The sequence below is a fragment of the Rutidosis leptorrhynchoides genome, chromosome 3, assembly GCF_046630445.1.
Source record: "Rutidosis leptorrhynchoides isolate AG116_Rl617_1_P2 chromosome 3, CSIRO_AGI_Rlap_v1, whole genome shotgun sequence".
NCBI classification, from domain to species: Eukaryota; Viridiplantae; Streptophyta; class Magnoliopsida; order Asterales; family Asteraceae; genus Rutidosis; species Rutidosis leptorrhynchoides.
Genome location: NC_092335.1, coordinates 608562054 through 608574031, shown reverse-complemented (window position 1 = coordinate 608574031; position 11978 = coordinate 608562054).

Here is an 11978-nt window from a genome sequence, read left to right as displayed (position 1 = left end):
TTTCAAGTCATCCAAGAATGCTTTGAAGCTAGATCAATTTTTGTCACTTCCAGTAGGTTTACCTACTAAACTTGAGGTAGTAATAATGTTCATAACATCATTCGATTCATATATATAAATCCATCTTATTCGAAGATTTAAACATGTAATCACTAGAACATAGTTTAGTTAATTCTAAACTTGTTCGCAAACAAAGTTAATCCTTCTAACTTAACTTTTAAAATCAACTAAACACATTTTCTATATCTATATGATATGCTAACTTAATGATTTAAAACCTGGAAACACGAAAAACACCGTAAGACCGGACATACGCCGTCGTAGTGAAACCGGGGGTTGTTTTGGGTTAGAAAAATAAAAACTATCTTAATCTTTGAATTGGAAGTTTGTTTTCTGGAAAGATAATGTTTCATATGAACATGATACTATATCCAAAAATCATGGTTAAACACAAAGTTGAAGTATGTTTTTCAAAATGGTCATCAAGATGTCGTTCTTTCGACGGAAATGACTACCTCTTTAAAAAGTAACTTGTAACCTGTATTTCCGACTACAAACTTATACTTTTTCTGTTTAGTTTCATAAATTTCAGTTCATTATGAAACCATAACAACTTTAATCACTAAAAACGGATTTAAAACGAAGAAGTTATGGGTAAAACAAGATTGGATAATTTTGCTTGTTGTAGCTACGTGAAATTTGTAACAAATCTATACAAATCATAACTTAACTAACTTATATTGTATTATACATGTATTCTAACATATATTATGTAATATTGGGATACCATAGACACATATACAATGTTTTGACATATCATATCGACCCATCTATATATATTATTTGGAACAACCATAGACACTCTATATGCAGTAATGCTGGAGTTAGCTATACAGGGTTGAGGTTGATTCCAAAATAATATATATACTTTGAGTTGTGATCTAGCCTGAGACTTGTATACATTGGGTCGTGGATTGATTCGAGATAATATTGATTTATTTCTGTACATCTAACTGTGGACAACTAGTTGTAGATTACTAACGTTGGACTGCTAACTTAACAAACTTAAATCATTAAAACATAATAAAAAATGTTGTGAATATATTTTGATCATAATTTGATATATATGTACATATTTGTTATAGGTTCGTGAATCGACCAGTGGCCAAGTCTTACTTCCCGACGAAGTAAAAATCTGTGAAAGTGAGTTATAGTCCCACTTTTAAAATCTAATATTTTTGGGATGAGAATACATGCAGCTTTATAAATGTTTTACGAAATAGACACAAGTAATCGAAACTATATTCTATGGGTGAATGATCGAAGCCAAATATGCCCCTTTTTGCTTGGTAGCCTAAGAATTAGTAAACCGATCTACTAATTGACGCGAATCCTAAAGATAGATCTATTGGGCCTAACAAACCCCATCCATGGTTGCGGATGCTTTAGTACTTCGATGTTGTTTTATCATGTCCGATGGATGTCCCGGAATGATAGGGGATATTCTTATATGCATATTGTTAATGTCGGTTACCAGGTGTTCAATCCATATGAATGATTTTTATGCATGCATGTTGTTTACAAGAAATGGAAATATGAAATCTTGTGGTCTATTATTATGAATTGATAAATATATAGGTTAAACCTATAACTCACCAACATTTTTGTTGATGTTTAAAGCATGTTTATTCTCAGGTGATTATTAAGAGCTTCCGCTGTTGCATGCTAATTTATGGACAAGATTTGGAGTCAGCATGCTTGTATAATATTGTTTAAAAACTGCATTCGAAGATTTAAATTGATGTGTAATATTATTGTAAACCATTATGTAATAATCGTGTGAAAACGCTATATTTTAGATTATCATTATTTGATAATCGTCGTAATATTTTTAAACCTTTATCGATAAAATAAAGGTTATGGTTTGTTTTAAAATCGAATGTAGTCTTTGAAAAACTTCTCATATAGAGGTCAAAACCTCGCAACGAAATTAATTAATATGGAACGTTTATAATCGATATGAATGGGACATTTCAGTTGGTATCAAAGCGTTAGTCTTAGAGAACCAGAAATTTGCATTAGTGTGTCTTACCGAGTTTGTTAGGATGTATTAGTGAGTCTGGACTTCGACCGTGTTTTCTTTAAAAAACAATTGCTTAACACTTTTTGTTGGAAACTATATATTATTAACATGTAAATATTATGTGATATATTAATCTCTTGACGTGTTTGATATTATGTAATAGATGTCTACCTCTAGTACAAATCCCCTCGACTCACCTAATAATAATGAAGAGTTGAATATATTTTGGGAAGATTCACAAATTTCCGAGGAAGTACCGGAAGAGGAGGAACCGGAAGAGGAGGAACCGGAAGAAGAAGAGGTTCCGGAGGAAGAAATATTAATAACTACAGAAAAATGGTTAAATAAAAGAAAATCCTCAACCAATGGACCAAAGTTAAAAATGGTCAATGGTGTTTCCGCCAAGGAAGCAAAATATTGGAAAAATTACCAGTTTTCTGATGAATCGGATCCCGATGAGGATTCCGATGATGTTATGGAAATTACCTCGACCCAATTTGAAAAAGCAAAAGAAAACAATAAGGGAAAAGGCATTAAAATAGAAAAACCCGAGCCCAAAACCGATGAACTTTATGTTAACATGAAGTACCATAATGGGGTGTACCGTAAACACCTGTATTTCTTAAACTTTCACTATAGCCCGGGAACATCTAAGCTACCAGGTTTTTCTAGACCATTTAAGAAAAGAACGGCTCGTATTAGGGGAGCACCATATATCCCTAGGAAATTAGCGAAACGAACCAAGTCCGAAGAGGAAGAAACGAGCGAGTCGAAATAAAGAGTTGTAATCATGTTGTGTAATATATGTATTGTAGTGTGCTTGTATTTTCATGTTATATGTAAAAATTACTTGTATTGTTTGTTAATTATCTTTTACGAATCTAATCCTCGTCTATTTTACAGTATAAAACACACAATGGACGTTAAGGATAGACAACCGAATATTTTAGAAGACCTACCCGGGGACATGATTGATGAAATCAGGTCTAGAGTCGATCAGAGTTCATCGACACAATTATTTATGGCAAAATTAGTTTGTCAAACATTTGAAAGACGTTCCAGACATGCCTTAGTTTATAAAAGGCTTTCCTTTAATAGATGGGGTATATCACATTGGGGAGACCATAAGTTACGTCGTGTTTTCTTTAAAGCATTAAATGCGGGGAACCCAGATGCAATTTTACGCTACGGGTTGAGAGCCTATTTTGACTCTACCTATCCCAACATAGGACTTCGTTCTTTAGAAAGATTTTCAAACATGCAACATAAAGAAGCATGTTATGTCTACGGGTTAGTAATGTTCGCTTCTCACCAAATCGAGAAAAAGAACATAGGATTGCAACTACTAAATAAAACATTCCCACAAGTGACAGATTCAGTAGTTGGGGTGAGAAATAAGGTTTTTAGATTATTACGGGGCTGTTGGACATTACGTAACCCCCGTCCTTTTGAAAACGTTACAACATGCTGCCTAGCCAACGGTCACAACGGTTATTTTCCACAAGATCAAGGATGGGAAATAATACTAGTAAAACCCGAATGCATGACTTGTTTCTAGACTTATGAATTACGTGTCTTTATTGCCTTTGTTGAACGACTTGCGTATTAACTAGAATTGTCTTCGCAACTGCCTTGTATTAAAGTTATTGTGTGCTATATTTCATACTATATGTAAAATAGCTGTATTGTAAGTTTGTAAAATATTGTATAAAAGTTTGAACGCGAAATATTATTGTAATCAGTTTTTCATATAGAATTGTAGTAGTTGAATTGTATATTAGCTACTAAGTATGAACTTAACGGGTAGGTACTACCTGAATGAAAAATTATAAAACGCTAATATGAAGAAAAAGCTTTTATAAATAAGTTCATATTATGCTACGAAATACTATTGACTACTCTTAATATTCTATATGATTAACTTATTTCTTTTAGCTATTTTTGAAGGAAATGGCACCGACTACTCGTCAGAACTTGAACATGAGCGAGGAAGACTTTCGTGTTTTCCTTGAAGCAAACATAGCCTCAGTACAGGCTGCGATGCAAAATAACAATAACTCTGGATCTAGCAGTGGAACTAATTCCACAAGAAATCGTGTAGGATACTCCTACAAAGAATTCACTGCCTGCAAACCTCTGGAATTCGATGGAACCGAGGGTCCAATTGGATTAAAACGGTGGACCGAGAAGGTCGAATCGGTGTTTGCCATAAGTAAGTGCACTGAAGAAGATAAAGTAAAGTACGCTACGCATACCTTCACATGCACTGCGTTAACATGGTGGAATACCTATCTCGAGCAGGTGGGACAAGATACTACCTACGCGCTACCGTGGTCAGCATTCAAACACCTGATGAATGAACAATATCGCCCCAGAAATGAGGTCAATAAGCTCAAAGTAGAGCTTAGAGGATTACAAACGCAAGGATTCGACATTACCACGTATGAACAACGATTCACAGAGTTGTGCCTATTATGTCCAAGAGTGTTCGAAGATGAAGAAGAGAAGATCGACGCATTTGTTAAAGGGTTACCAGAAAGGATTACAACAACAACAACAATCACAACCACAATCACAATAACAATCATAACAACCACAACAACAATCGCAACAATAACCGCAATCCTAATAATAACAACAACAAACGTCCCAACAACAACAACAACTACAACAATCGTTTCAACAACATTAAAAATCCCAATAACAATCTCAACAACAACAATGGCAACAAAAACCAAAAACAGCCATGCTAAAGGTGTGAAGAGCATCACCCGGGGTTCTGTACGACATTTTGCAACAGGTGTAAAAGAAATGGTCATAGCGCGACGAAGTGTGAGGTCTACGGACCAATGTATAATAGAATTAAAAGAACAAATAATGTCAGAATAAATAATGCCGCCATAGTTTGTTTCGGATGTGGAAAACCGGGCCACATTAATAGAGATTGCCCGAATAAGGGGAATACTAATGGGTAAGGCCGCGGAAGAGTTTTCAATATTAATACGGCAGAATCGCAGGAAGACCCGGAGCTTGTTACGGGTACGTTTCTTATTGACAATAAATTTGCTTATGTTTTATTTGATTCGGGTGCAGATAGAAGCTATATGAGTAGAGATTTTTGTGCCAAACTAAGTTGTCCACCGACGCCCTTGGATAATAAATTTTTACTCGAATTAGCATACGATAAATTAATTACAGCAGATAATTTATGTCTAAATCGAGAAATTAAACTGGTTAGCGAAACGTTTAAGATTGATTTGATACCAGTAGAGTTAGGGAGTTTTGATGTGATAATCGGCATGGACTGGTTGAAAAAGGAGAGAGCAGAAATCGTATGTTACAAAAATGCAATTCGCATTGTACGAGAAAAAGGAAAACCCTTAATGGTGTACGGAGAAAAGAGCAACACGAAGTTAAATCTTATTAGTAACCTGAAGGCGCGAAAACTAATAAGAAAAGGTTGCTATGTCGTTCTAGCACACGTCGAGAAAGTCAATACCGAAGAAAAGAACATCAATGATGTTCCCGTCGCAAAAGAATTTTCCGATGTATTTCCGAAAGAATTACCAGGACTACCTCCACACTGATCTGTTGAATTTCAAATAGATCTCGTACCAGGAGCTGCACCAATAGCTCGTGCTCCATACAGACTCGCACCCAGCGAAATGAAGGAACTCCAAAGCCAATTACAAGAACTTTTAGAGCGTGGTTTTATACGACCAAGTACGTCACCATGGGGATCTCCTGTTTTGTTTGTCAAAAAGAAGGATGGTACATTCAGGTTGTGTATTGACTACCGAGAGTTGAACAAACTTACCATCAAGAACCGTTACCCATTACCGAGAATCGATGACTTATTTGATCAACTACAAGGCTCGTCGGTTTATTCGAAGATCGATTTACATTCCAGGTATCATCAAATGCGGGTGAAGGAGGATGATATTCCAAAGATTGCTTTTAGGACGCGTTACGGTCATTACGAGTTTATGGTTATGCCGTTTGGTTTGACTAATGCACCAGCTGTGTTCATGGACCTCATGAACCGAGTGTGTGGACCATACCTTGACAAGTTTGTCATTGTTTTCATCGATGACATATTTATTTACTCAAAGAATGATCAAGAGCATGAAGAACATTTGAGAAAAGTGCTAGAATTGTTGAGAAAAGAAAAACTGTACGCTAAGTTTTCAAAGTGTGCATTTTGGTTGGAAGAAGTCCAATTCCTCGGTCACATAGTGAACAAAGAAGGTATTCAAGTAGATCCAGCAAAGATTGAAACCGTTGAAAAGTGGGAAACCCCGAAAACTCCGAAACATATACGCCAATTTTTAGGACTGGCTGGTTACTACAGAAGATTCATCCAAGATTTTTCCAAAATAGCAAAACCCTTGACTGCATTAACGCATAAAGGGAAGAAATTTGAATGGAATGATGAACAAGAGAAAGCGTTTCAATTGTTAAAGAAAAAGCTAACTAGGGCACCTATATTATCATTGCCTGAAGGGAATGATGATTTTGTGATTTATTGTGACGCTTCGAAGAAAGGTCTTGGTTGTGTATTAATGCAACGAACGAAGGTAATTGCTTATGCGTCCAGTCAATTGAAGATTCACGAGCAAAATTATACGACTCACGATTTAGAATTGGGCGCTGTTGTTTTTGCATTAAAGACTTGGAGGCACTACTTATATGGGGTCAAAAGTATCATATATACCGACCACAAAAGTCTCCAACATATATTTGATCAGAAACAACTAAACATGAGACAGCGTAGGTGGATTGAATTGTTGAATGATTACGACTTTGAGATTCGTTACCATCCGGGGAAGGCGAATGTGGTAGCCGACGCCTTGAGTAGAAAGGACAGAGAACCTATACGGGTAAAAGCTATGAATATAATTATTCGTACTAACCTTACTACTCAAATAAAGGAGGCGCAACAAGGAGTTTTAAGAGAAGGACAGTTAAAGAATGAAATACCCAAAGGATCGAAGAAACATCTTAATATTCAGGAAGACGGAACCCGGTATAGGGCAGAAAGAATTTGGGTACCAAAGTTTGGAGATGTGAGAGAAAAGGTACTTAAGGAAGCACATAAAATGAGATATTCAATACATCTCGGAGCGGGGAAGATGTACAAAGATCTCAAGAAACACTTTTGGTGGCCGGGCATGAAAACCAACATTGCTACATACGTAGGAGAATGTTTGACATGTTCTAAGGTCAAAGCTGAACATCAGAAACCATCAGGTCTACTTCAACAACCCGAAATCCCAGAATGGAAATGGGAAAACATTACCATGGATTTCATTACTAAATTGCCAAGGACTGCAAGTGGTTATGATACTATTTGGGTAATAGTCGATCGTCTCACCAAATCAGCACACTTTTTGCCAATGAGAGAAGATGATAAAATAGAAAAGTTGGCACGTTTATACTTGAAGGAAGTCATCTCCAGACATGGAATACCAGTCTCTATTATCTCTGATAGGGATGGCAGATTTGTTTCAAGATTCTGGCAGACATTGCAATAAGCATTGGGGACTCGTCTAGACATGAGTACTGCTTATCACCCACAAACTGATGGGCAAAGTGAAAGGACAATACAGACCCTTAAAGACATGCTATGAGCATGTGTTATCGATTTCGGAAACAGTTGGGATCGACATCTACCGTTAGCAGAATTTTCCTACAACAACAGTTATCATTCGAGTATTGAGATGGCACCATTCGAGGCACTTTATGGTAGAAAGTGCAGGTCTCCGATTTGTTGGAGTGAAGTTGGGGATAGACAGATTACGGGTCCAGAAATTATCCAAGAAACCACAGAGAAAATCATTCAAATTCAACAACGGTTGAAAACCGCCCAAAGTCGACAAAAGAGCTACGCGGACATTAAGAGAAAAGATATAGAATTTGAGATTAGAGAGATGGTCATGCTTAAGGTTTCACCTTGGAAGGGTGTTGTTCGATTTGGTAAACGAGGAAAGCTAAATCCAAGGTACATTGGGCCATTCAAGATTATAGATCGTGTCGGACCGGTAGCTTACCGACTTGACTTACCTCAACAACTCGCCAGAGTACATAATACTTTTCATGTCTCGAATCTGACAAAATGTTTTGCTAAAGAAGATCTCACTATTCCGTTAGACGAAATCCAAATCAATGAAAAACTTCAATTCATCGAAGAACCCGTCGAAATAATGGATCGTGAGGTTAAAAGACTTAAGCAAAACAAGATACCAATTGTTAAGGTTCGATGGAATGCTCGTAGAGGACCCGAGTTCACCTGGGAGTGTGAAGATCAGATGAAGAAGAAATATCCACACCTATTACCAGAAGATGCGTCAACACCTTCAACATCTTAAAATTTCAGGACGAAATTTATTTAACGAGTAGGTATAGTAGTGACCCGAACTTTTCCATATTTATATATATATTAAATGAAATTGATATTTACATGATTAAATATTTCCAACATGTTAAGCAATCAAACTTGTTAAGACTTGATTAATTAAAATGAGTTTCATGTAGACAATTGACCACCCGAGTTGACCGGCGATTCACGAACGTTAAAACTTGTAAAAACTATATGATGATATATATATGGATATATATATATATATATATATATATATATATATATATATATATATATATATATATATATATATATATATATATATATATATATATATATATATATATATATATAGTTAACATGATATTATGATAAGTAAGTATCTCACTAGGTATATTAACAATGAGTTATATACATAAAAATGAGATTACTAAGTTAAGAAACTCGAAACGATATATATAACGATTATCATTATAACAACGCCTTACTAAATACATATGTATCATATTAAGGTATTGTTACACTATATTTAACATGATAAAATGATAATTATATATATCATTATGTATGTTCACAATGAACTACATATGTAAAACAAGACTACTAACTTAAGAATTTCGAAACGAGGCATATATGTAACGACTATCGTTGTAACGACATTTTAATGTATATATATATATATATATATATATATATATATATATATATATATATATATATATATATATATCATATTAAGATATATTCATACATCATAATATCATGATAATGTAATAATTTAACATCTCATTAAATAAAATAAACAATGGGTTAACTACAATAAATGAGATCGTTAACTTAAAGGTTTCAAAACAACACTTACATGTAACGACTAACGATGACTTAACGACTCAGTTAAAATGTATATACATATAGTATTTTAAGATGTATTCATACACTTTTGAAAGACTTCAAGACACATATCAAAGTACTTCTACTTACCAAAAATTCTTACAATTGCATTCTCATTCATTTTCATCAACAATTCTACTCGTATACACCCGTATTCGTACTCGTACAATACACAGCTTGTAAATGTATTTACTATTGATATATATACACTCTAATGATCAGCTCTTAGCAGCCCTTGTGAGTCACCAAGACATGTGGGGACCATCATTTGACAACTAGCATGACTTATGAGCATGAAAACAAAAACTAGTAACCTTATATTGACTAAGCATTAGGCATTTTTTTCAAACAACACACACATCACATTTCTTTGATTTTCTAATCCAAATTCTCTCCATCTTAACTCTCTATAAGCTTAGGAACGTCTATAATTCAGTAATATTGATCATCTTGGTCAATCTAGCTTCAATTACAATCAAGAAATATCATCATTCAACAACACATCAAGAACACTTCACAAATACTTTCAAGCTTACTAGCTTACTTCCAATCTTGCAAATCTATTTCAAGTGATCATCCAATCTAAAGAAATCTTTGTTATTTACAATAGGTTATCTTTCTAAATCAAGATAATACTCATATTCAAACTTTGATTCAATTTCCATAACTATAACAATCTTATTTCGAGTGAAAATCTTACTTGAACTTGTTTTTGTATCATGATTCTACTTCAAGAACTTTCAAGCCATCCAAGAATCCTTTGAAGCTAGATCATTTTTTGCTACTTCCAGTAGGTTTACCTACTAAACTTGAGGTAGTAATGATTTTCATAACATCATTCGATTCATATATATAAAACTATCTTATTCGAAGATTTGAACATATAATCACTAGAACATAGTTTAGTTAATTCTAAACTTGTTCGCAAACAAAGTTAATCCTTCTAACTTAACTTTTAAAATCAACTAAACACATGTTATATATCTATATTATATGCTAACTTAATGATTTAAAACTTGGAAACACGAAAAACACCGTAAGACCGGACATACGCCGTCGTAGTGAAACCGGGGGCTATTTTGGGTTAGAAAAATAAAAACTATCTTAATCTTTGAATTGGAAGTTTGTTTTCTGGAAAAATAATATTTCATATGAACATGATACTATATCCAAAAATCATGGTTAAACACAAAGTTGAAGTATATTTTTCAAAATGGTCATCAAGATGTCGTTCTTTCGACAGAAATGACTACCTCTTTAAAAAGTGACGTGTAACTTGTATTTCTGACTATAAACTTATACTTTTTCTGTTTAGTTTCATAAATTTAAGTTCATTATGAAACCATAGCAACTTGAATCACTCAAAACGGATTTAAAACGAAGAAGTTATGGGTAAAACAAGATTGGATAATTTTGCTTGTTGTAGCTACGTGAAATTTGTAACAAATCTATACAAATCATAACTTAACTAACTTATATTGTATTATACATGTATTCTAACATATATTATGTAATCTTGGGATACCATAGACACGTATACAATATTTTGAGATATCATATCGACCCATCTATATATATTATTTGGAACAACCATAGACACTCTATATGTAGTAATGCTGGAGTTAGCTATACAGGGTTGAGGTTGATTCCAAAATAATATATATACTTTAAGTTGTGATCTAGCCTAAGACTTGTATACATTAGGTCGTGGATTGATTCGAGATAATATTGATTTATTTCTGTACATCTAACTGTGGACAACTAGTTGTAGATTACTAACGTTGGACTGCTAACTTAACAAACTTAAATCATTAAAGCATAATAAAAAATATTGTGAATATATTTCGATCATAATTTGATATATATGTACATATTTGTTATAGGTTCGTGAATCGACCAGTGGCCAAGTCTTACTTCCCGACGAAGTAAAAATCTGTGAAAGTGAGTTATAGTCCCACTTTTAAAATCTTATATTTTTGGGATGAGAATACATGCAGTTTTATAAATGTTTTACGAAATAGACACAAGTAATCGAAACTACATTCTATGGGTGAATGATCGAAGCTGAATATGCCCCTTTTTGCTTGGTAGCATAAGAATTAGTAAACCGATCTACTAATTGACGCGAATCCTAAAGATAGATCTATTGGGCCTAACAAACCCCATCCATGATTGCGGATGCTTTAGTACTTCGATGTTGTTTTATCATGTCCGATGGAAGTCCCGGAATGATAGGGGATATTATTATATGCATCTTGTTAATGTCAGTTACCCGGTGTTCAATCCATATGAATGATTTTTATGCATGCATGTTGTTTACAAGAAATGGAAATATGAAATCTTGTGGTCAATTATTACGAATTGATAAATATATAGGTTAAACCTATAACTCACCAACATTTTTGTTGACGTTTAAAGCATGTTTATTCTCAGGTGATTATTAACAGCTTCCGCTGTTGCATGCTAATTTATGGACAAGAGTTGGAGTCAGCATGCTTGTATAATATTGTTTAAAAACTGCATTCGAAGATTTAAATTGATGTGTAATATTATTGTAAACCATTATGTAATAATCGTGTGAAAATGCTATATTTTAGATTATCATTATTTGATAATCGTCGTAATATTTTTAAACCTTTATCG